Raw genomic sequence first — 26,340 nt, 5'->3', positions numbered from 1 at the left:
CTACTTTGGTGGGTATTGCGCTTATTGGCGGATTTGCTCGACTTGGAGCTTCACAGCAGCCCTCAGTTTGGCCGTTTTCGTGAATCCCAGTCCAGGTTAACTCCTCCTGTGTCTGACCAGGAGCTGGGAGGTTTGGGGGAAACCCAGGCCTGCCCTCTACTCCAGGTTTCAGCCCAGGGCCCTGTGGAATGCAGCTGTCTAGAGTGCCTCCTGGAACAGCTGTGCGACAGCTACAACTCCCTGGGCTACTTCCCCATGGCCTCCTCCCAACACCTTCTTTATCCTCACCACAGGACCTTCCTCCTGGTGTCTGATAATGCTTGTACTCCTCAGTCCTCCAACAGTCCGCGTTCTCACTCTCAGCTCCTAGCACCTCTTACTCCCAGCTCTTTAAACGCACACCACAAACTGAAGTGAGCTCCTTTTTAAACCCAGGTGCCCTGATTAGCCTGCCTTAATTGATTCTAGCAGCTTCTTGATTGGCTGCAGTTTGTTCTAATCAGCCTGTCTGTCTTAATTGTCTCCAGAAGGTTCCTGATTGTTCTGGAACCTTCCCTGTTGGGAAGCGGAATGTCCCTCGCTTGTTCCTTAGCTATTTGCTTTCTATTCTTTCCTAAAGCCCCCTGGCCTGGATTTTTCTTACTTTTTGAGCCTGCCTTAGTTCTCCCCCCCGACCGGGCCAGACGCTTTTTCGTTTCGTTTCGTCTTTCTGCCGTTTTCTGCTGCCGTTGAGTGCTGGTCAGCTGCCAACTTGCCGCCAGCACCGCCCCCCCCCCCACGCCTGCTCCCGGGCGCAGCTATTTGCCTCAGCTGAAACCCCCGGAGGAGGGGGGAAGATTGCCGACCCGCTATCCGGAGAGGGGAGTGGAAGCCCCCAGACCCAGCCGTTTTGCTGTCAGCTTCTTTCTGCTATTTTTCTCGGCCTGCCGAAAGCTTTGGAACACAGCCAACACAGCTGGAGAAGAAGAAGATAGCAGACAGAAGAAATCACCCAGAGAAGCTACAAATCATCGTGGAGGGGGCCATAAGACTGAGTAATCTCGTGGGGGGGAGTTTGACTGTGGCTTAATTGCGTTTGTGGTGGCACAGGGGGTGTGGCACGGAGCTGCCCCCTGATCCATCCGTCCATTATTACAACTGTCACTGCCCCGCCGCCGTCCGTCCCTGCTGGCAACCTGCCATCTGCCTCGGATCCAGTTGTTTGCTTTGAACTTTGCCTTTCGGACTGGACATAACAGCCGACCAAATGAGACTCTTTGGACAAACGTGCGTGGGTCCACACACACCCCCCCCGGACTGTTTATCCCACAGCTTGCCCCTATCACCGGATCCCGATTCCTGTTTTTCCCCCCCTTCCAGTCCAACCCATTTGGTACCCCTCGCCCCCCGCCTGCAGCCCAGCAGGGAGGAGCGGTTAATCTGCTTCCCCCTCCCCCCTCCTCCTTCCGGTGTCTCCCCGTCTCTCCCTGCTCACAATGGTGAGGAATGAGGGGGGAGGCCCCTTTACCAATAACAGTTGTTCCTTCCCCACCTCCCCCCCTACCCAACCCCCGAGCCCCCCCCCACCACCACCACTGTCAAAATACCTGCCACTGCCCCCGCTGGGGCACCGGCAGCAGGAGGCACCGGGGTGATTACTGCCACTGCTATGTCCACTGCCCCCCCAGATTCTAGGAACCCCCCCCCCCAGCTGGCCGAAAAGGCCAGGACGGGAAGAAAGGAAAGGACCCCGCTAAAACCACTAGGACCTCCATGGCAGGGGCTGCCCCCACCGCTGTGGCCTTGTCATCGACCGTGGTGCCCCCCCCGCTGTTCCCTCCACCAGCTCTGCGAACGTCCCTCCCCCAGCCCCCAGGACGTATGCCCGGGTGGTGGCAGGCTCCCCCTGCCTGCCGCCTCGTCATCTCGCCCACCCATTGCCTCCGCTACCATCACCAGCGGCCGGGGCCCCTTCCCCACCTTGACCAGGAGACATGGTGTCTGTTGCCTCCTGGTGCCCGCCTCGCCCCACGTAGAGGCATATGTGCAGGCGTTGGCGAAGGTGGTAGGACCCACGGCTATTGTGGCGGCCTCCAAAATGTACGGGAAGGTCGTTTTTTTCTTAGCTTCAGAGGTTGCCGCCCAGGAGGCAGTGGAGAGGGGCCTGGCGGTGGGGGGGTGTGTTTGTCCCCCTAGAGCCGCTAGAAGACCTGGGCGTTCGCCTTGTCCTCACCTCCGTTCCTCCCTTTTTACCCAATGCTGCCCTGTTACCCGCTCTCTCCACCCTGGGGAAACTTGTCTCTGTCATCAGCCCTCTCCCGTTGGGCTGCAAGGACCCCACCCTCCGTCACGTCCTTTCGTTCCGCCGGCAAGTGCAACTTCTACTGCCGGCAGCGGTGCGTGACGGAGAGGCGCTCGAGGGGTCCTTCCTAGTCCCCTACCAAGGAGCCCGCTATCGGGTCTTTTACTCCACCGGAGAGGCCCGGTGCTACCTCTGCCGTTCAGCGGGGCATGTCCGCAGAGACTGCCCTTTGGCCCGGGAGGGAGGGGCACCCGAAACCCCCGAGACCCGGCAGGACATCGGCTCCGTCGTTGCCGACGCCCCTGGCCGCCCGGCACCTGAAACCAACCCTCCTCCTACTCGATCCACCGCTGCTCCTGTCCGGGCCCAAGAAACACCTTCTGTACAACGCCCAGGCGAGCCAGGGAGTCCCACCCTTGCTATTACCAATCTGGTAGAGCCTATGGAGGAGGGTGTGGCAAAGATATTACCGGGTATAGGAGAGGGCCCACCCCAAGGAGAACCCCCCGCCCCTCATGCTGCCTTACCGTTACCCCCCCGAACCCCTGAACCATCGCCTCCGCCCCCCGACACGACCCCTGCTAACCAACCCCCAGACGACGCTATGGAGGGCTGGACCCTAGTCCAGGGGAAGCGAGGCAAGCGGAAGGCTCGAGTTCCGCTGCACCCATCCGATGTGGAAGCCCCCCTGAAGACCAGGAAGGGAGGCACTGATATCGAGCCTTCCGCTATGGCCACGAGTGAGATCCATCCGCTGGTGTCGGGAGGGGAAGACAGACTGGCATTGGAGGGCAGAATCCCCGCTCCATGAGAGACCCTCCCCTCCGAGACCCCTGAGGAAGCTCCTTTTGCCTGGATACCACCCGAACCCCCCGCGAACCCCGAGGCGACCGTTGAGGCGGGCCCTAGAGGAGAGGCCCCCGGGTTAGCAGGAGCTGGCCTCTCCTCCGTGTATGCAGAAATTGAGGCCCTAGATTTGACCCCGGTCACCCAGGGAGAAGATGATCTACTGCCGGCTGGCCTCAATCTGGGTAGCCTCACCCCAGTCCCCCTTTCCCCATGCTCCCTCCCGCTAATTGCCTTCCCGGGCGAGTGCACCGCAGAAGGTGGTCCACCACCTGATGCCATGGCTGCCAGGACCACCACGGAGCCAGCACCTAGCGTCACTGGGAGCCCCCTCCCTTATCCCTTAACCCTCAACTCTGCTCAGGAGGCACCTTCTTTTAGCTGCTCGCCTCATGAAGTCCAGAGCCTTACCTCTGCCCCCGCCCCCACCCCTGTCCCTGCCCAATTCCCCTCCTCCGGCAATGCTAATGCCGCCCCTGGGGTTATTTCTTTCCCGCCTTTTGCAGATTCCCCCCAGGGAGCAGTCTTTGCACTTTCTAGTCGCGACCCATTAGGAGTTGCAATTTTTTCCCTGCCATCCCCTTCCACCCCAAGGCGTGAAGTGGATTTAATAACCCCAGCCTGTCAGACGCCCCATCGGTGGTCCGCACCCTGTCTACTCGCCTTAGCGGACCACGAGGCTGCATTAAGAGCCCCACCAGGGAATACCCCGGAAATCGTAACCCCACCCCCCCATGAGCTGCGGCATGCACTACGGAAGTTCCTAGAGCGCACCCGTGGCGCCCGCAATAGGGTACAGCTGGCTCTTCAGCTATGGGGGGACTTTGACCAAATCCTCCAGGCCACAAGGGCCCTTATACAGGAGGGCAGGGGGCAAGGAAAGCGCGGTGCTGCAGCCTACGAGCGGGCCCGCGGCTTCCAAAACGATCTACTCATCCACGGGATGGGTCATGGGTTGCTGTGCAACCGCCGGGGGCCACGAACACCCCCACCAACAAGAAACCCCCACCCCCTCAGCCCTCCGCATGACGCCTCTTATTATTGCAACCCTGAATACCAGGGGCTGTAGGATGGCTCTCCGCAGGTCCCAGGTGCTCTCTTATCTTCGGGAAGGGGGGTACTCTGTAGTTTTCCTGCAGGAGACCCATACGGACCCGATCGCCGAGGACAGGTGGCTGCTGGAGTGGGGGGACGGGGTATACTTTAGCCACTTCACAACTTGGCAAGCTGGAGTGGCGACCCTGTTCTCCCCCAACCTACGGCCCGAGGTGCTAGGGGTCACTGAGGCAGTACCGGGCCACCTGCTGCACCTTTGAGTCTGTATGGAGGGGCTCGTGGTCAACCTTGTTAACATCTATGCCCCGCAAACGAGCCCAAAGCGGCCACAATTCTATCAGCGGGTGTCCGACTTTCTCGGCACCCTAGATTCGCACGAGTGCCTGGTCCTGGGAGGGGACTTTAACACCACCCTTGAGGAACAGGACCGCTCAGGGGCCGAGCCGAGCCCGGCCGCCGCAAACATTCTCCGAGGAATAGTCGAACATCACTCCCTAGTGGACGTCTGGCGTGACCATCACCCAGATGACACTTCCACGTTCACTTTTGTCCGGGTGGAGGCCCATCAGTCACACCACTCTCGGTTGGACCGTATTTACTTATTCCGTTTCCATCTTTCACAGGCCCACTCCTCCGCCATTCGGCCGGCCCCATTCTCCGACCATCATTTAGTCACCATAACGGTCTCCCGCCATCAGAGAGACCGGGGCCGGCCTATTGGCACTTTAACAACAGCCTGTTGGAGGACGAGAGCTTTGTGACGTCCTTCTGGGAGTTTTGGCTGGCCTGGCGAGAGCAGTGGCATGCCTTTCCCTCGGTGCGGCGATGGTGGGATCTCGGGAAAGTGCGCGCCAAGCTCTTCTGCCGTGACTACACTCAGGGCACCAGCCAACGGAGAAATGCGGCGATAGAGCAGTTGGAACAGGAGGTCTTAGAGATGGAGAGGCAGTTGGCCGCCAACCCCGAGGACCCGTCCCTCTGCAGAGCGTGCCGGGAGAAGCGGGAGAAGCTCCGGGCCCTTGAGGACCACCGGGCCCGAGGTGCCTTCGTTCGGTCCTGCATCCGCCTCCTTCGGGAGATGGACCGCGGCTCCCGCTTCTTCTATGCCCTGGAGAAAATGAGGGGGGCCAAGAAACACGTCACCTGCCTTCTTGCAGAAGACGGCACCCCCCTCACAGATCCGGAGGAGATGTGTGGGAGGGCCCGTGACTTCTACACAAGCCTTTTCTCCCTGGACCCGACTGATCCTGGCGCTTGCGGGGTGCTCTGGGAGGAACTCCCCACGGTCAGCGTGGGCGACCGAGACCGACTAGAGCTGCCTCTCACCCTGGCCGAGTTCTCGGAAGCCCTCCGTCACATGCCCACCAAAAAATCTCCGGGCATGGACGGGCTGACCGTGGAGTTTTACCGCGCGTTCTGGGACATTCTCGGCCCAGACCTAGTCACCGTCTGGGCTGAGTCCTTGCAGAGCGGGGTCCTCCCTCTGTCGTGCAGGCGAGCGGTGCTCGCTTTGCTGCCGAAGAAGGGGGACCTCCGCGACCTACGAAACTGGCGTCCCGTCTCACTCCTTAGCACGGATTACAAAATCGTAGCGAAAGCAATCTCGCTGTGGCTAGGGTCTGTGATGGCGGACGTGGCGGATGGCGGATGGCGCGAGTGGAGGCATGCCAAGCCATCTATTCGGCAGCCTCCTCCGCCCGAGTCAACTGGGTCAAGAGCTCTGGCTTGGCGGTGGGGGACTGGCGGCAGGTAAGCTCCCTCCCACCCGCGCTTCAGAGCATCCGGTGGAGTTCGGGTCCACTGCTCTATCTCGGTGTTTTCCTTTCCGCCACGCATCCTTCCCCGCCGGAGAACTGGCTAAATTTAGAGGGCGGGGTGATAGAGCGGATCCGGAAATGGACGAGGCTACTCCGATGTCTCTCCCTCCGAGGGAGAGCACTGGTGCTTAACCAACTAGTCCTGTCCACGCTCTGGTACCAGCTCAACACCCTGGCCCCAGCCCCGGGTTTTCTGACCCACCTCCGGAGATTGATTCTAGAGTTCTTCTGGTCAGGAATGCACTGGGCCCCTGTTGGAGTTCTTCATCTACCCCTGAAGGAAGGAGGGCAGGGCCTGAAGTGTCTGTACACTCAGGTCTGCGTTTTCCGCCTCCAGGCCCTGCAGAGGCTCTTTTATAGTGCAAGTAGTTCGACGTGGAGCATACTCGCGCATGCCTTCCTGCGCCACTTCCAAGGGCTCCGATACGACCGGCAGCTCTTTTATCTTTGTCCGAGAGGTTTTCTGTGAGACCTCTCCGGGCTGCCGGTCTTCTACCAGGACCTCCTCCAGACCTGGAAACTGTTTCTAACAACCAGGTCCGTGGCGGCCACCGTGGGAGCAGATCTCCTCACGGAGACCCTGTTACACAATCCCCAACTCCGTGTGCAGGTGGCGGAGTCCCGTTCGGAGCGCCAGAGGTTGGTCTTGGCAGAAGTCACGAGGGTCGGAGACCTCCTGGACTACGACCGGAGAGACTGGCTGGATCCCCTGACGTTCGCTCAGCACATGGGGCTCTCCAGCCCTCGTACCCCCCAGCGCGTACTTCAGGAGGTGAAGGCCGCCTTGACCCCCACTGCTCGGGCTTATGTCAACCGAGCCTTGCGCCAGGGCGCACCCCGCCCATCCTCTACCCCAGGCCTGCCGGACCTTTCCATTGGGCCCCTACCGTGCCAATCCCAACAAACCCCTTACCCTTTCACTGCAAGCTGGCTGCATGAACTGCAGCTGGTCAGTTTTCAAATCGCACCACGGAATTATTTATACACACTCACGCTTCACACCCTTCACGCCCACACCCTGGTGTCCCACCCCGATACAAAGTGGCGGGACCTTCTGCCACCCTTGGAGGGTGAGCAACCTCGGTGGGCCAGCCTGTATTCCACCTTGGTCCCGAGGCCCGTCGGGGACATCAGTTGGCAGCTCCTTCATGGAGCTGTGAGCACGGGCGTGTTTCTGACATGGTTTACCCCCATCCCGGATACTTGCCCTTTTTGTAATGTGAAGGAAACCCTGGCGCACATATATTTAGAGTGTGCCAGATTGCAGCCCCTTTTCCGGCTCCTCACAAATATTCTATTGCGCTTTTGGCTTCATTTCTCCCCTCACCTTTTTATCTATACACTCCCCATCCGTGGCCCCACCAAATCGCAAGACCTCCTGGTTAACCTCCTCCTAGCCTTGGCTAAAACAGCCATTTATAAAACCAGAGAGGGGAGGTTGGCCCATGAAGCGTCCTGTGATTGTAGGGCCTTTTTCCGATCCTCAGTACATTCATGTATCCGGGCGGAGTTCCTCTGGGTGGCGTCCACCGACTCCCTTGACGCCTTCGAGGAGCGGTGGGCACTGTCCGGGGTTCTCTGCTCGGTGACCCTGTCTGGTTCCCTCCATCTGACCCTTTAATTGAGGGGAAGAGCGAGAGACGCCAGCCCCAGCTGTTGCCACTGTGGATACCATCATTACTGTCATCTAGGAGGGGTGACACCTATAATACATGGGTGTCTACTCCCCCCACCCCTAAACCGCCCAGCCCACAGCAGTGCCCATCTTGCCGGGCACTCTCAGGAGAGGGATAATCGGCGACACTGGCGCGGCACTAGGTAACTCCAGGGGGTGGAAGACCACGAGTGTCGAGGAAGCCCCCCCGCTCTGGGCCCTGGCTAGCCTGAACACTTCTCCCTCCTGAAAGTTGCTGTGTTATACCTTCTGTTTGCGTTGTTTTGTTGCATAGTTTGTTTTGTTTCCTTTGGTAATTCTTGTAAGTGTTACAAATAAATTTCTTTTCTGTTTCAAAAAAAAAACAAAAAAACAAACCCTTCCCTGTTACCTTACCCAGGGCAAAGGGACCTACTTAGCCTGCTCTCCTGCTGCTGCCCTCTGGCCTGGGCTTTCCTTGCTTTTGCCCCTGCTTTTGGCTTCCTCCCCAACCGGGCCAGATTCTCCCCCCTTTCTTTTCTTTTTGTTGGTTTTTTTTCTTTCTCCGCTGTTGCTAGAATGCTGGCCGGTTGCCGGCTCGCTGTTAGCCCCCTCCCCCACCCCGCCCCGGCCCGCCCTCGGACGCTGCTGCTGCTCCAGCTGAAACCCCCCCCCCCCCCAAGAGAGGGGGGACCTGCCGGCCCGCTTTCCCAGAGGGGGGGAATGGAAGGCCCCAGGCCCCAGACCCAGCCGCTTGCTGTTCGTCTGCGGACCTGTCTCCGGCTGAGAGAATTTCTTATCATCTGCTCTGGCATCCCTGGAATGCGAAAAAGAAAGCCCGGAACAGACAGAGAAACAGCCGTCTACCGGAGGAACACCGCCCAGGGAATCTACAAATCGCTGTGGAGAGGGCCTAAGACTGAGTAACTTTTGAACTGTGCTCTCGTGTGGGGGGAGGCCTTGACTGTGTCGTGACTGTGTTTGTAGGGACACAGGGGGTGTGGCATGGAGCTGCCCCCCAATCCATCTGTGTCCTCCCAATCCCCACACCATTATCCTCATCACTGCCCCCTCCATCGTCATTGCTGGCTGTTTAACATCTGCCTCTGGACTTAGCTGCTCGCCCTGATTCCACCTTGTGGGCCAGAAGCACCAGCCAACCAAACAGGACTCTCTGGACAAGCGTACGGTGCCCCTCTCCCTGAACTGCCCATTCCACAGCCTGTCCCTTTTTACCTGACCCCAACTCCTGTTAACGACCTGCCACCACCCCCACTGGGGCATCGGCAATGGAGGGCACCGGGGTGACCTCTGCCGCTGCCATGCCCACCACCTCCCCAGACTCTAGGGGAGCCCCCCAGCCAGCGGGAAAGGCCAGGGCAAGAAGAAGGGTAAGGGCCCTGCTAAAACCACCAGGCCCTTCGTGGAAGGCCCACCCCCCCCCTCTGCTGGGGCCCTGCCACCGACCATGGCGTCCCTCCCTGCTGCCCCCTCCACCGGCTCTGCGGGTGTCCCTCCCTCACCCCCCAGGAAGCATGCCTGGATGGCGGCAGCCCCCCCGCCTGCCGCCTCATCATCTCTCCCACCCACCGCCTCCGCCACCATCAACACTGACCAGGGCCCCTTCCCCACCATGACAAGGAAGCACGGCGTCCGTTGCCTCCTGGTGCCACCTCACCCCACGTGGAGACCTACGTGCGGGTGTTGGCGAGGGTGGTGGGGCCCTCGGCCATTGTGGTGGCCTCCAAAATGTATGGGAAGGTCGTCTTCTTCTTAGCATCGGAGGCTGCCACCCAGGAGGCAGTGGAGAGGAGCCTGGAGGTGAGGGGGTGTTTGTCCCCATAGAGCTGCTGGGAGAACCCGGGCGTCTGCCTGGTCCTGACCTCTGTCCCTCTTTTTCTTCCCAATGCTGCCCTGTTACCTGCCCTTTCCACCCTGGGGAAACCTGTTTCTGTCATCAGCCCTCTCCCATTGGGCTGCAAGGACCCCACCCTCCGTCACATCTTTTCCTTCCGCCGGCACGTGCAGCTTCTACTGCCATTGGCGGTGCATGACGGAGAGGCGCTCGAGGGGTCCTTCCTAGTCCCCCACCAGGGGGCCCATTACCGGGTGTATTTCTCCACGGGGGAAGCCCGGTGCTACCTCTGCTGGGCGTCAGGACATGTCCAGAGGGACTGCCCCTTAGCCCAGCAAGGAGGGGCACCTGGGATCCCCAAGACCTGGCAGGACATCGGCCCTGTCATTGCTGACACCCCTGGCCGCCCAATACCCGAACCCATCCCCCTCCTCTTCGGACCACCACTTCTCCCGCTCAGGCCCAAGGGACACCTCCCCTACAACGCCCAGACGAGCGGGAGAGCCCCGCCCTCACTGCTGACAATCGGGTGGGGCCTATGGAGGAGGGCGTGGCAGAGATACCACCAAGCATGGGAGAGAGCCTGCCCCAGGGAGAATCCTCCCTCCCTTTTGCCGCCACACTGTCCCCCCGCCAAGTCCCTGAGCCATCGCCTTTACTCCCTGATATGACCCCTGCTAACCAGCCCCCAGATGATGCCATGGAGGGCTGGGCCCTAGTCCAGGGGAAGCGAGGCGGGCGGAAGGCTCGAGCTCCGCCTCATCTACTCGAGGCAGACGCCCCCCGGAAGACCAGGAAGGGGGCACCGATGCCGAACCTTCCGCTTTGCCCACGAGTGCGTCCCATCCACCGGTGTCAGCCGGGAAAGACCTGGTAGCACCGGAAGGTAGTGTCTCCCCTCCACGGGAGACCCTGCTGTCCGAGACCCTCGAGGAAGCCCCTTCTGTCCTGACACTACCTGAAGCCCCCGTGAACCCCAAGGCAACCGTCGTGGCGGATGCCAGCGGGGAGAACCCCAGGGTGATGGAAAGTGTCCTCTCCTCCATGTTCGAGGAGATTGAGGCCCTAGATCTGACCCCAGTCGCCCAGGGGGAGGACGACCTTTTGCCAGCAAACCTCGATTTGGGCAATCTCACTCCACCCCTCTTTTCCCCATGCTCCCTCCCCCTAACTGCTGCTTCTGCTCCCACCTCTGAGGAGCCCCTGGACTCCTCCATTGACCCGGCCGCTGATGGCACCCCGCTGACTGCCACCGAGCCTGCTCAGGTGACAGCCGGCACCACGCGGCCGGGACACGAGCCGCCAGGGGCATCCCCCGTTGGTGCGGAGCAATCGATTTCCTTCCCGGGTGGCGGCCCAACAGAAGATAATCCACCTCCTGATGGTGTGGCCGCTAAATCCACCACAGAGCCCGTGGCCGCTATCACTGAGAGCTCCCTCCTCACCCCCTTAACCCTTGAGTCTGATCGGGAGGCGCCACCATCCAGCTGCTTGCCTCCTGAAACCCAGAACCTCGCCTCTGCCCCTGCCCCTGCCCCTACCCCTATCCAGTCTACCTCTTGCGATGTTATCACCGCCCCCGGGGCTGTCTCCTTCCCTTTTCCAACCGATGACCCCCAGGGAGCGGCTCTGCATTCTCCTGCCCCGACCCATTAGGGGCTGTTATTTTCCCTCCACCCCCCCTATCGTCCCAGGGCTTGAGGCGGGCCTAGAAGCTCCAGCCCATCAGGCACCCCGTCGGGGATCCGCACCCTGCTTGCCCGTTTTAGTGGGCCACGGGGCTGCACCAAGGGCCCCACCGGGAAACAACCAGGAAACCGTAACCCCACCCCACCATGAGCTGCGAGGAGAGCTGCGGAAATTTTTAGAGGATGTCCGTGGCTCCCGCAACAAGGTACAGCTTGCTCTCCAGCGATGGGGGGATTTTTTTCAAATCCTCTGGGCCGCAAGGCCCCTCATGCGGGAAGGTAAAGGGACGGGGAAGCAGGATGCTGCGGCCTACTGGCGGGTCCGTGTCTTCCGTGACCAATTACTCACCTATGGGGTGGGTCAAAGACTGTTGCGTGGCCTGCTGGGGGATGCGAGCGTCCCTGACAGTGAGGATCCCTCCCGGTCCTCCCCATGACACCTCTCACCATCGCAACGTTGAACACCCGGGGCTGTAGGATGGCTTTCCGCAGGTTCCAGGTGCTCTCCTTCCTTCCGGAGGGAGGGTACTCTGTGATTTTCCTGCAGGAGACCCATACGGATCCGACCGCCGAAGATAGTTGGCAGCTGGAGTGGGCGGATAGGGTCTACTTTAGCCATTCCACGATTCAGCAGGCTGGAGTGGCGACCCTGTTCTCCCCTGACCTACAGCCCGAGGTGCTAGGGGTCGCCGAGGCTGTGCAGGGTCACCTGCTGCATCTCGGGGTCCATATAGAGGGGCTCGTGGTTAACCTCGTTAACGTCTATGCCCCGACATAGGGCCCAGAGCGGCTGCAATTCTATCAGCAGGCGTCCGCCTTCCTCGGCACCTTAGATTCTCATGATGCCTGGTCCTGGGAGGGGATTTTAATACCACCCTCGAGGAACGAGACCGCTCGGGGACCGAGCAGAGCCCAGCTGCCGCGGACACCCTCCGGGAGATAGTTGAACATCACTCCCTAGTGGACATCTGGTGTGACCACCACCCGGATGACACTTCCACGTTCACCTTTCTCCGCATTGAAGCCCATTGGTCGAGCCACTTCCGGTTGGACCGTATTTATTTATCATGCTTCCATCTCTCACGAGCCCACTTCTCCAGCATTCGGCTGGCCCCATTTTCTGACCATCACCTAGCCACCATGACAGCCTCCCTCTGTGCGGAGAGGCCGGGGCCGGCCTATTGGCATTTTAACAACAGCCTGTTGGAGGATGAAGGCTTCGTGACGTCCTTCCAGGAATTCTGGCTGGCCTGGCGAGGGCAGCGGTGTGCCTTTCCCTCGGCGCAGCGATGGTGGGACCTGGGGAAGGTGCGTGCCCGGCTTTTCTGCCGCGACTACACCCTGGGCACCAGCTGACGGAGAAATGCGGTGATAGAGCAGTTGGAATGGGAGGTCTTAGAGCTGGAGAGGCATCTGGCCGCCAGCCCCGAAGACCCGCTCCTCTGCGGAGCATGCCAGGAGTAGCGGGAGGAGCTCCAGGCCCTTGAGGACCATTGGGCCTGGGGCACCTTTATTCAATCCCGCATCTGCCTCCTTCGGGAGATGGATCGCGGCTCCCGCTTCTTCTATGCCCTGGAGAAAACGAGGGGGGCCAAGAAACACGTCACCTGCCTCCTGGCAGAAGATGGCACCCCCCTCACGGAACCAGCAGAGATGTGTGGGAGGGCCCGAGCCTTCTACGCAAGTCTTTTCTCCCCAGATCTGACCGACCCTAGTGCTTGCAGAGTGCTTTGGGAGGAGCTCCCTATGGTCAGCGCAAGTGACCGAGACCGGCTAGAGTTGCCTCTCACTGTGGCCGAGTTCTCGGAAGCCCTCCGTCATAAGCCCACTAATAAGTCTCCAGGCATGGATGGGCTGACCGTGGAGTTCTACCGCGTGTTTTGGGATGTCCTCAGCCCAGACCTAGTCACCGTCTGGGCCGGTCTCTGCAGAGTGGGGTCCTCCCTCTTTCGTGCAGGCGAGCTGTGCTTGCCTTATTGCCGAAGAAGGGGGACCTCCACGATTTACAAAATTGGCGTCCCATCTCGCTCCTCAGCACGGACTACAAAATCGTAGCGAAAGCAATCTCGCTGCGGCTAGGGTCTGTGCTGGCAGACGTGATCCACCCAGACCAGACCTACACCATCCCGGACCGCAGTATCTTTGATAACCTATTTATGGCTCTGGACCTTTTGGAACTCAGGCATAGAGATGGTCTGTCGTTCGCCCTCCTGTCCCTAGATGAGGAGAAGGCGTTCGATAGGGTGGACCACGGGTACCTCCTGAGCACTCTGCGGGCATTTGGCTTCGGACCCCAGTTTGTGGGTTTTCTCTGGGTGCTGTATACTTCCGCAGAGTGTCTGGTTAAGCTCAACTGGACCCTGACCGAACAGGTCAGCTTCAGGCGAGGAGTACTGCAGGGGTGCCCCTTCTCGGGCCAGCTGTAAGCTCTGGTGATCGAGCCCTTCCTCTGTCACCTCCGCAGGAGGTTGACAGGGTTGGTGCTGCGGGAGCCGGAGCTGCGGCTGGTCCTGTCAGCATATGCTGATGACGTGCTCCTCGTGATCCAGGACCCCGGCGACTTGGCGCGGGTGGAGGCTTGCCAGGCCATCTATTCGGCAGCCTCCTCCACCCGGGTCAACTGGGTCAAGAGCTCTGGCTTGGCGGTAGGAGACTGGCGGCAGGCGAGCTCCCTCCCACCTGCGCTTCAGACCGTCCGGTGGAGCGCGGGTCCGCTGCTCTACCTCGGCGTTTACCTTTCTGCCATGCAACCCTCTCCGCTGGAAAACTGGGAAAATTTAGAGGGCGAGTGATAGAGCGGCTTCGGAAATGGACGGGACTACTCCGATGTCTCTCCCTCCGAGAGAGAGCGCTGGTGCTTAATCAACTAGTCCTGTCCATGCTCTGGTACCGGCTCAACACCCTGGTCCCGGCCCCAGGTTTCCTGACCAACCTCCGGACATCAATTCTGGGGTTCTTTTGGTCAGGAACGCACTGGGCCCCTGTAGGGGTTCTTCAGCTACCCCTGAAGGAAGGAAGACAGGGCCTGAAGTGTCTACACACTCAGGTTCGTGTCTTCTGCCTCCAGGCCCTACAGAGGCTCCTTTATGGTGCAGGCAGTTCGGCGTGGAGCATACTGGTGCGTGCCATCCTGCGCCGCATCCGAGGGCTCCAATATGACCGGCAGCTCTTTTATCTCCGTCCGGGAGGTCTTCCACGAGACCTCTCGGGGCTGCCGGTCTTCTACCAGGACCTCCTCCGGACTTGGAAACTGTTTTTAATGACCAGGTCCATGGCGGCCACCGAGGGGGTAGATCTCCTCACGGAGCCCCTGCTACACAACCCCCAGCTCCGTGTGCAGGTGGCAGAGTCCCGCTTGGTGAGCCAGAGCTTGATCCTGGTGGAAGTCACGAGAGTCGGAGACCTCCTGGACTACGACCGGGGATACTGGCTGGATCCCCTGATGCTCGCCCGGTGCATGGGGCTCTCCAGACCTCGCACTCCCCGGCGCGTACTTCAGGAGGCGAAGGCCGCTTTGCCGCCCGTTGCTCAAGCTTACCTCGACCGGGTGCACGCCCCACCCACTCTCTACCCCAGGCCCGCCAGACCTTTTAATTGGACCCCTGCCCCGCAGACCCAATCGACCCCCTCACCCCTTCACTGCGAGTCAGCTGCATGAACTGCAGCCGGTATGCTTCCAAACCAAGGAAACATCTATACACACTCGTGCTCCACACCCTTCACGCCCTCACCCTAGTGTCCCGCCCCGACACAAAGTGGCGAGACCTGTTGCGGTTCAAATACAAGACAGAACAAGGCTTTAAGCAAGCAAGCAGGCTGGTCTGCCGACGGGCTGGTCTCCTGTCAGCTTTCCACCCTCTCTTTTATTCTTTCTCTCCCCCCTCGCATTACATACTCCAACAGATAAAAGGAATACACTGGCTTTGTTTAATATTCTTATTTACCAATATCTATCTACTGCATTCCTTGCTCTCGGGCCTTGAGCCCAGTCCTGGGAGGCTTCCCACGGTTCATGTCATCTGGGCGAGATTCCAAGGCTCATGCCCTTGAGAGGGGCCGTGTGTGCACTGCTCCTACACAACACTCCAGGTGTGCCCTGAATGTTGCCAATGCATGAACCCTGCATGAATGCTACAGAGACCTTCTGCCACCATTGGAGGGTGAGCAACCCCGGTGAGCCAGCCTATATTCCACCTCCGAGGCCCATCCGAGGTCCGTTGGGGACATCCGTCATGGAGCTGTGAGCACGGGCACGTACTTGGCGCGGTTCACCCCCGTCCCAGATACTTGTCCCTTTTGCGATGTGAGGGAAACCCTGGTGCACATATATTTGGAGTGTACCAGGCTGCAGCCCCTGTTCCAGCTCCTCACAAATCTCCTATTATGTTTTTGGTTGCATTTTTCCCCTCACCTTTTTATTTATGCACTCCCCATCGGTGGCCTCACAAAGTCGCGGGATCTCCTAGTTAGCCTCCTCCTGGCCCTGGCTAAAACGGCCATCTATAAAATCAGAGAGAGAAGGTTGGCCGATGGAGTTTCCTGTGACTGTGGGGCCGTTTTCCAATCCTCGGTCCGTTCACATATCCGGGCGGAGTTCCTCTGGGCGGCGTCCACCGACTCCCTTGATACTTTTGAGGAGCAGTGGGCACTGTCCGAGGTTCTCTGCTCAGTGTCCCCGTCCGGGTCCCTTTGTCTGACTCTTTGATTGGGGGAGAGAGTAAGGGACCCCAGCCCCAGCCACTGCTGCTGCGGACACCACCACCTTAGAAGGATCCTTTCACACGTGGGTGCATGTGCCCCCCCGCCCTGGATTGTCCACCCCACAGCCTGCCCCTCTTGTTGGGTGCTTTCAGAAGAGGAAATTGTCGGTGACACTTGGGCGTGGCGCCAGGTAACTCGAGGGGGTGGAAGACCACGAGAGTCGATGAAGCCCCTTTGCTCTGGGCCACCAGGAAACTCGGAAGGGTGGAAGACCACAAGAGTCGAGGAAGCCCCCCGCTCTGGGCCTGGGCAAGCTTGAACACTTCCCTCTCCTGAAGCTAATGAGAAAACAATTGTGATTGGTTGCTGTGTTACACATTGCATATGCTGTTGCTTTTACTTTGTAAGTGTGTTATGCAAATAAAAACATCTTTTGCTTCAAAAAAAAAATTACTCTCCTGTAGCCATCTGGCCTGACCCTGTCACATAGGGTACCATATTTGTTCTTTTAGTGACATCCCTGTGTGCTAAATTTCAGTAATTCTTTCTAACTTCTAGTCCTGCAAATTCTAAGAGGGATCTGAAACTCAAGCTGCGTTATCGCTGTCTTATTTATCATGACCAGTAAAGAGTCTGCAATTAAAGCTCAGGTGATGATTTTGATGATCATGTATGACTGTGATGAGGTATTCACTCTACATTATCCCTAAAGGGGTTAAGGTGTCTCAGAAGGGGCTGTTTTATGTGGTAGGCTGCACCTGGGGGGATATTTAGGCTTAACTGACAAGCAGTAATTGAAGATGTAGCCCACCTGGGCAGGAGTAGGCAGTGACTTCTATATGGCCAAGAAGTGAGAGAAGAAGTGTGGAGGTTTGTAGTCACTTTCTGAGCCTGGTAAAGTAGAAGCTCTGTGATCCTGACTCTTGGGGATGGGGTTTACTCAGAGGGGTGGGGGAGAAAGAACACTGCAGAGGTTGGAGCTGGAAGAAGAACAGGGAAATGGCAGCAAGAGTTGAAATGGTGCAGACCTTGGCTGATGACTGTAGGATCTCTGGGCTGGAACAGCATGGGTTTTCCTACTACCAGCCACTGAGAAAGTGGCACAGTCTTGAGTTGGAGGACTGTCTAGGATAGCACCTGGACAGCTGGTCCAGTGAGACTCTGTTATGAACCTGGAAGGGGAAAGCTGTATAGTGACCTGGCTGGAGGGTGAAGCCATGAAGAAGAGCCCCTGAGACTCCTGGAGAGCAAGAGGGGCTGTGGCACCGGTGAGAAAAGGAAGGCATCTGACTGGGCAGAGCTAATCCCCAGATTCAGCAACAAGGTGGTTCCCCAGTGGTAAGTAAACTCTGTGACAAGGAGACAAAACAGAAATTAGCTCCCTCCCCAATAGTGGCATTGTCTTTGCAGAGCAAGCTTTAATGAAAATACATTAGTCAAACCTTGTTTTAGAGAGGGAAAACTCGCTCTCTCATATACCCTTTCCCATAATGTAAGAAAAAGGGAAAGGAGACAAAACAGAAATTAGCTCCCTCCCCAATAGTGGCATTGTCTTTGCAGAGCAAGCTTTAATGAAAATACATTAGTCAAACCTTGTTTTAGAGAGGGAAAACTCGCTCTCTCATATACCCTTTCCCATAATGTAAGAAAAAGGGAAAATCTGAACAAATTGAAAGTCAGCAAATTTTAAAATGATAAAAGGAAGGACTTTTGTTTCAAAGGCAATATAATAGCCACTAGATGTCTGTTTGGGACAGGAGCTTGGTTGAATTCAGTAATAAAAGATTAGACATGCTTTCCATCTGTGACTGGTCAGCAGTTGCATGATCTCTCAGAAGTCCATGTCCTGGTGCTCAATAGTCCTAGTCCCTTTCATGAGACCATCAGCATAGCACTGAATAAATGATCACTCTGGTGCCATTGGCAACATGTACGTTCTCCTTCACCACCATTTCCTGCTGCTGTGTCCCCTTCCCCCTGCTCTGGTGTTGCTGCTTGTCACCACCTTCTGTGGCACTGCTGCTCCTCAACCACCCTTGCTGTTGCTACTGTTCATCATCCCCATCCTGCTACTGCTTCTTGCCACTTCTCGGTACAGATGTTGCTTCTTGCCACCTCTGATGCCATCACCTTGTAGATCAAATGGCTGGCTGTGCCCAGCGCATGGCTGGTTGTGGCTTACAAGGACACATCACATCATACATTTCTGAATACCATTTTCCCACATAGTAGCAGGCCTGAGGCATCAACCTTCTCTTCTCCTCCCTGTGTGGCCACATGTCCAGCACTCAGCCAGAGGAGCACGTGCATCCCTGGTCCTGAAATGTCACCAGTTTAGAGACCTTTCTGCTCATGCCCTGGAGGTGGTGGTTGATCGTCATTCCCACCAATTTAGCATTTCACTACTGCGGCCTTAGTCTTCTCAGCGTTCAGCTTTAGCTAGTTCTTAATCCAGATATTGATTTTTGGCTAAGCACTGTGAAAGTTGGGAGATTATGCCTTGTAACTCTGACATAAAAGAGCTGTAGAGCTGGGTGTCGTCCCTGCATTGCTGCCACTTCAGCTCCTGTTGATTTCCCAGCTCTCTGACTTGCACAGAAAGGTGCTAAATAATGTAGAGGAGAGGACTGGTTCTGTGGAAGTAGAGGAACAGTGTCCATAACACCCTCTGGGTTAGACAGAAGGGGCGTGGGAGGGCTCTGAACCATTTCATGGCATTTCCATTCATCCCGACAGATTCTTGGAGTAGGATGAATATCTGCCTTGTCTATTGATCAGTTCTATAGAAGAAGGTTGGGTATCCTAAATTAAATAGAAATAGACTGAAATTACTCTGAAAAAGATCAATGCAAAGAATAAGAGACATTAAAGGTGACACTTTTTTTCTCTATTATGTTTGCGACTGGTACTCATGCCATTTTACAAGGCATTGGTAAGACCTCATTTGGAATACTGTGTACAATTCTGGCCAAGAAAGGTGACTTCAAACTAGAACAGGTGCAGAGAAGAGCTGCTAAATTTATCAGGGGAATGGTGGGACTAACTTATATGAGCAGACTGGAAGAGCTTGCTTTGTTCAGTGTAACAAAATGAAGGCTGAGAGATTATATGATTGCTGTTTGTAAATATGAGGGGAGGTGAAGAGCTATTTAAGCTAAAGCACAATGTTGGCCTAAGAACAAATGGGTATAAACTAGCCATGAATAAATTCAGGCTGGAAATTAGAAGAAGGTTTCCAATCATCAGGGAAGGGAAGGAAGTTCTGGAATCTGCCTCCCAATAGGATTTGTGGGGGCAAGCAACTTAATTAGTTTTGAGAGAGAGCTGGATGCATTTATGAATGGGATTGTATGGCGGGGTTGCTTATAAAGGTAGGGGGCAGGCTCAATAGCCCTGGTTCTTACTTCAAGTTTATATTTTATGTTCCTAAAAGCTTATGCTTCAGGATTTCAGCTGGCCACTTGTAGGGGTCAGGAAGGGTAATATATTCTGTTAGGGCTTGTCAGGGCGCCTTCTGAAGCATCAGGGATGGCCATAACTAGAGATAGGACATTGGATGGGGAGGGCCAGGGCTTTGAGGTGGCACTGAGCATTCTTTCTCTAAGGCACTTGGCTGGCTGGTTCTTGTTCATTTGCTCAGGGTCTAACTCAGGGGTGGCCAGCCTGAACCTGAGAAGGAGCCAGAATTTACCAATGTACATTGCCAAAGAGCCACAGTAATATGTCAGCAGTCCGTCCCCCCATTAGCTTCCCCCACAGCTCCCAGCACCTCCCGCCCACCAGCAGCCCCACTGATCAGCGCCTCCCCTTCCCTCCCTTCCCCAATCCGCTGTTTCGTGGCATGCAGGAGGCTCTGGGAGTGGGTGGGGGAGGAGCAAGGGCACAGCAGTCTGAGGGGAGGGCGTGGGAAGGGGTGGAGTGAGGGTAGGGCCGGTGGCAGAGCCAGGGGTTGAGCAGTGAGCACCCGCCCCCGGCACATTGGAAAGTTGGCACCTGTAGCTCCAGCCCTGGAGTCGCTGCCTATACAAGGAGCCGCATACAAACTTCTGAAGAGCTGCATGCAGCTACCCCTGGTCTAACTGATTACCATTATGTGGGGTCAGGAAGGAATTTTTCCCGAGGTCAGATTGACCTTTGCAGTATGTGGGTGTGGGTCACTTGCCAGGATTATCTGGCTGTATCTCACTTAATCATTTCCCTGCCATTGCAGAGACCTCAGGTATTGATGCACCTTGGTCCCTCCTATTCTCTGCCTGTGGCACATTGTAATGTCGTCTCCGGAGGACTGTTATACTTTGGTTGTTGGGTTTAGTGTGCGGGTGCTGGGTGATTCTGGTGGTCTGTGTTATACAGGAGGTCAGGCTAGATGATCTCCTGGCCTTAAACTCTGTGATTGTATGACTCTTCCCTCAGGCACTCATTGATCTCAAGAAAAACAGCTCCCTAGCTCTTAGTACTAAAATTCTTAATTTTTAAAGGAAGAACGGGGAGTACTTGTGGCACCTTAGAGACTAACAAATTTATTTGAGCATAAACTTTCACGGGCTAAAGTCCACTTCCTACTGTATTTTCCACTGCATGCATCTGATGAAGAGATATATACACAGAGAACATGAAAAAATGGGGGTTGCCATACCAACTCTTAATGAGACCAATCCATTAAGGTGGGCTATTATCAGCAGGAGAAAAAAAACTTTTGTAGTGATAATCAGCATGGCCCATTTCAAACAGCTGACAAGAAGGTGAGAGTGACAGTAGGGGGGAAATTAGCATGGGTAAATAGTTTAGTTAGTGTAATGACTCATCCACTCCCAGTCTTTATTCAAGACTAATTTAATGGTTTCCAGTTCTACTGTTTCTCGTTGGAGTCTGTTTTTTGTTGAATAATTGCGACTTTTAGGTCTGTAATTGAGTGTCCAGGGAGATTGAAGTGTTCTCTGACTGGTTTTTGAATGTTATAATTCTTGACTTCTGATTTGTGTCCATTTATTCTTTTGCATAGAGACTGTCCGGTTTGGCCAATGTACATGGCAGAGGGGCATTGCTGGCATATGATGGCATATATGACATTGGTAGATGTGCAGGTGAATGAGCCTCTGATAGTGTGGCTGATGTGATTAGGTCCTGTGATGGTGTCCCTTGAATAGATATGTGGACAGAGTTGACAACAGGCTTTGTTGCAAGGATAGGTTCCTGGGTTAGTGTTTTTGTTGTGTGGTGCGTGGTTGCTGGTGAGTATTTGCTTCAGGTTGGGGGGCTGTCTGTAAGCAAAGACTGGCCTGTCTCCAAAGATCTATGAAAGTGAGGGATCATCCTTCAGGATAGGTTGTAGATCTTTGATGATGCGCTGGAGAGGTTTTAGCTGGGGGCTGAAGGTGACGGCAAGTGGCGTTCTGTTACTTTCTTTGTAATTTTGGCACTGGGGAAAGCTGCTGGATTGACAGGGCTGTAAAACAAAGTCCTCAGTCTATATCCGGACAGTTGATCTAGCATAAGCAGCAGCATTTCAGGCTTTCCCTCACTGGCCCACCGATTTTCATTCAACCATAATCTGAAGGGGCCACCTCTGTATGTTAACAGTAGTTCAGTCTCCAGTCAGTGTTTGACAGTTAGTGCCACTTGTTGTTGTGGATTTATGATGTGATACCCGGTCAACTAGAAACTGGACCCATTTCACATATGCCACTGAATAACCTGGATTATTTTTACTTATGGTGTGTAGGTTTTGTATCTTAATCCCCTGAGCTATCCAGGCCTAGACCCAACCGAACTAAGTACTAAAATTCTCAACTATTTGTGCAATCCACGTTCAAGACATTATGTTGCATATGTGCCACAGAAGATCATTTGTACTTAATTTGGTTAAGGCTACTAAATATACTAAATATTAACAGTTAAATTATATTCCTATCGGCTATAGCAGGTTTGTTCCTAAATAAACACTCCTTGAGGTCTTTGCAGTATACTAGCTAGAAAAGTTTCAGAGTAGCAGCTGTGTTAATCTGTATTTGCAAAAAGAAAAGGAGTACTTGTGGCACCTTAGAGACTAACCAATTTATTTGAGCATGAGCTTTCGTGAGCTACAGCTCACTTCATCGGATGCTTTCAGAAAAGGACTCCACTAGATGGTGCTATTTATTAAGATTAGGTTTCCATCTGATTTAATTGGATAAATGTATAGATGCACTTTAAAGTTTGTAGACAGAATAGAATATAAAAATGTTCCATATGGCAATGCTGTGAATTCAATAAATCTTGATATTTAGTTTAAATTAATGTTACAATGTTTTTAATATTGCCAAATTAATGTGTGAAAAATTAATTAAATGTAATCTTTTTTCTTTATCACTATAATTATATGTTTTGTTCATACAAGTATCATGTCATTGACACAGATGAGCCTGCATCTCAAATACAAGTGTGATTGTCTTTATTTGTAATTCAGTTGATCATTACTTTCAATGAAGGGAAGCAATAAAGGTTCCAAGTGAATCTTGTCTGTTGTTAGATCATACTCTCCTCCAGTTCAGTTCCACCTCAGTTCAAAGCAGAACTGGAACATGCCCTCACATGCAAACGCAAATTGTAAACCACTGCACATCAGGCCAGTTTCCTAGGGCTTGGGGAGGTCTCTGGGGTCCTGGGCTGGGCAGAGGGGAAGCTCTTCTTATCAGGAAGGACAGAACAGTGGTTTTCCCAGCATAGCAATCTCACCCACTTTCTCACAGGTAGGAACTCTCTATTCTCTATAACCCAGAATAACTCCACGCTCAAGAGGCTGCTTGCCAAAGAAGCAAGGTAGATCAGCAGGTGGGAAGGAGAAAGAAGGGGTAATACAGGAAGGGAGTGTGGGCTGGGAGATGGAGGAGGCAGAGAAGAAACTCAGCTTCTATTCCTTCCCTTGAAATCACAAGGACACCAGGATGTTAAGGATGCCAGGGCTAACGTGTCTTCTGTGCATTTGTCATGTCTAATATTTTAACATTGTGGATGCTGTATACTCATCTCAAGTGTATTCTTCAGTACTGTTAAAAATGGCCTTGCTCCTGTATTCCTGTGGGTCAACTGCCTTCCCTTCTTCCTCCCAAGTCCACATCCTAGATTTCAATTTATACCTCTAGAGGCATTTTAGCAGCTGACATGAGTTATTACTAGTACCTTGACTATTATACAGACAGCTTGGCCTGTAGAAATAGGTAGTAGGTACAGAGTTAGGTACAGAGTTAGACATTCTTAAGTTCTAATCCTGACTCTGCAACTGATAGGCTGTGTAGCTTTGGCAAGTCACATCACTTCTCTGCCCGTTTCCCTCTCTGTGAAATTGGGACATCTAAGTTTACTTCCCAACCTCACTTAGATGTTAGGAGTATTTAGCTAATACTTTAAGGTGCTATCTAGATACAAAGTAGTATCATTTTTTATTCAGTGATAACTCTCTAGCTTCTAGATGCCTAAAGCTGCTCAAGAACTGTGTACTCATCTGTACAGACTTCATTTGTGCATCTGGCATGTGGTTGAGCTCACTCTACCCATTTTGGCAAAGTAAGGAACAAGTCACATTATGCTGTTGCTCTGCTTAATTGTACTCTGCACATAATGAGTTTATACAATGCATGGGAGTTTGACAATGCATCAAAGCATCTACCTTTCAGTTTCCGATCTATGAAAGGCACTCAATATACCCACAGAAGGTATTTCAAATATCCAGCTTTCATTGTAAGTTAAACTGTGTCTTGGTGAGTTTTCTAATTAAGAATGCATGTTTATACTTGTTTGACTGGTGATTTGATAAGCATAAAAATATGAAGCTGTTATAATTAGTATTATTATGGTACCACCAACAGCAGTGTGTTTCAAACTGTGGGCCATGACCCACTCCTGGGTCGCAGCATGTAAGGTGCTGGGTTGCCTTGCTCCAGTCAGCACTGCCGACCGGGATGTTAAAAGTCCTGTTGGCGGTGCTGCCCACCTAAGACAAGCTAGTGCCTACCTTTTCTGAAACTGTGCTGCGTCCCGGAAGCGACCAGTAGCGGGTCCATCTCCTAGGCAGGGGAACCATGGGGCTCCGCGTGCTGTCCCTACCCCAAGCACCGGCTCCGGCCAATGGGAACTGGGGGTGGGGGCAGGTGACTGCGGGCGAGAGTCACGTGGAGCTGCTTGCCCACCTCCGCCTAGGAGCCAGACCTGCTGCTGGCTGCTTCCAGGGTGCAGCATGGTCTGCGCTGCCAGGACAGGCGGGAAGCCTGCCTCTGCACCCTGGCTCTCGTGCTGACTGGGAACAGCCAGAAGTAAGTCCGTGCCCCAACCCCATGCCCCAATCCCCAGCCCTGAGCACCCCCAAACCTGGAACCTCTTCCTGCATCCCAAACCCCTCATCTCTGGCCCAACCCCAGAGCCTGCACTGACAGCCTAGAGCCCTCTCCCACACCCTGAACCCCTCATTCCTGGCCCCACAACGCAGCCCTCACCCCCGCACCACAAACTTCTGCCCCAGCCCTGAGCCCCTCCCACCCCACAAACGCCTTGTCACCAGCTCTGCTGGGTCACAGGCATCAACAATTTTCTTCAACTGCGTCCCCAGAAAAAAAGTTTGAACACTACTGACCTAGAGAACCCAACCAACACCAGAGCCCTGACAAAGCTTCCATTGATTTAAATAGAGCCTGGCTTTTACCTATATAATATATATATGAAATTCCCCAAAGAGCTTACAAACCAGGTAAGAAAGATGGGAGAAAGAAACCATTATTTTCTCCATTTTACAGATGGAAAAACTGAGGCACAGAACTTGAGGACCAGATTTGTAAAGGCATTTAGGTATCTAAAGATGCAGATAGGCACTTAGGTGCCTAGGTACTTTTGAAAATCTCACTAACTCCCACTGAAGGCGATTTCAGCACCTGAAGATGCTGATGGGCATCTACTGGGATTTCCAAAATACTTTTAGAAATCTGGTTCAAAACGAGATGTCCAAGGAAGTGTGTAACAGAGCCCGGACCTGCTGTACTGCCTGTCCTGACCATTCTCCTTCTGTTTAGAAGTGTGGGATATGCATGTGTTGTGGTGGTTTTTGGACTGGCTGACTTGCATAAAATGTAAAAGCTTTTGTAATTGTTGCTGAACTGTTTTATAAATTTGTGTGTGCATGCATGCACACGTGCATGAAACGTTTTATTCAACTAAGAACCTTTTGGCCTGATTCTTAATGACAAAGACCATTTTACACCACTCTTGCCGCATAGAGTGGCCTTACAAAGGATGAGGAGGACTTGTGGCACCGTAGAGATGAACGAATTTATTTGAGCATTAGCTTTCGTGGGCTAAAACCCACTTCATCGGATGCATGCAGTGGAAAATAGAGTAGGAAGAGAGATACACACACAGAACATGAAAAAAGCTTATGCGCAAATAAACTTTAGACTCTAAGGTGCCACAAGTACGCCTCTTTCTTTTTGCTGATATAGACTAACACGGCTACTACTCTGAAACCTTACAAAGGATCTTAACGTAACCTGAAATTGCTAGAGCAGTGTGAAAAGACCTTAGTGTAAATGAAAATCACCTGTGCCACCTAATGTCTTTTTTCCCCCCCTCAAAGGGCGTGTCTCTTATAATGTTAAGAGGCCCCTGCAACACTGAAAGCCAGCAACCACAGAGACTGTAATACCTACCTTGCACAATGAAAAACTGAAAACAGGCAGCATGCCAAAACATCAATCAGAAACTGAAACACTTATTTGCTGTAGACCACAGTATAAGCAACATATGTTGCACAGCGTATGAATAAATCAAACCCATCCCTGCTTAATGAAAGGCTTTTTAATATGCTTAACACCAGATTACTTTTGATTAAAAAGCTTACTTGGGAGACAAATGTAAACTATTGCTAGGTGTGCTCACTTCAGACAGTTATGTGCTGAACCTAATTTGAAATTGATAAGAGATAACACATTTCATTTCCTGCATACTCAATGATGCAATGTGGTGTTTTTTATTTTTAAACAGCAATTTCAAGTGTCTTTCAAAATGCTTCAGTCAGCAGCACAGCTAGTATGTTTAGCAGAATGATCATGCAAATGAAGTTCAAGTGATCTTAATATGCCCGCCATCTCAGGTAGATAATTTGATCTATAGTGTACTTATACTCAGCTTGTTCCATCACTATATCAGTGGAGTATTTCAAACAGTTAGTATTGATAGCAAATAACATTTAAGGCAGGCTTATCTTTAGCAAGGAAAACTTCCCTGGAAATATGATGAACAGTAAAATTACGAAAGCAACAAAAACAACGAGTCCTTGTGGCACCTTAGAGACTAACACATTTATTTGGGCATAGGTTTTTGTGGGCTAGAACCCGCTTCATCAGATGCATGGAGTGGAAAATACAGGAGCAGGTATAAATACATGAAAGGATGGGAGTTGCCTTACCAAGTGTGAGGTCAGTCTAACGAGACAATTCAAT

Source organism: Eretmochelys imbricata, chromosome 5, assembly GCF_965152235.1.
Source record: "Eretmochelys imbricata isolate rEreImb1 chromosome 5, rEreImb1.hap1, whole genome shotgun sequence".
Classification (NCBI taxonomy): domain Eukaryota; kingdom Metazoa; phylum Chordata; order Testudines; family Cheloniidae; genus Eretmochelys; species Eretmochelys imbricata.
This window is presented reverse-complemented; position numbering follows the sequence as displayed.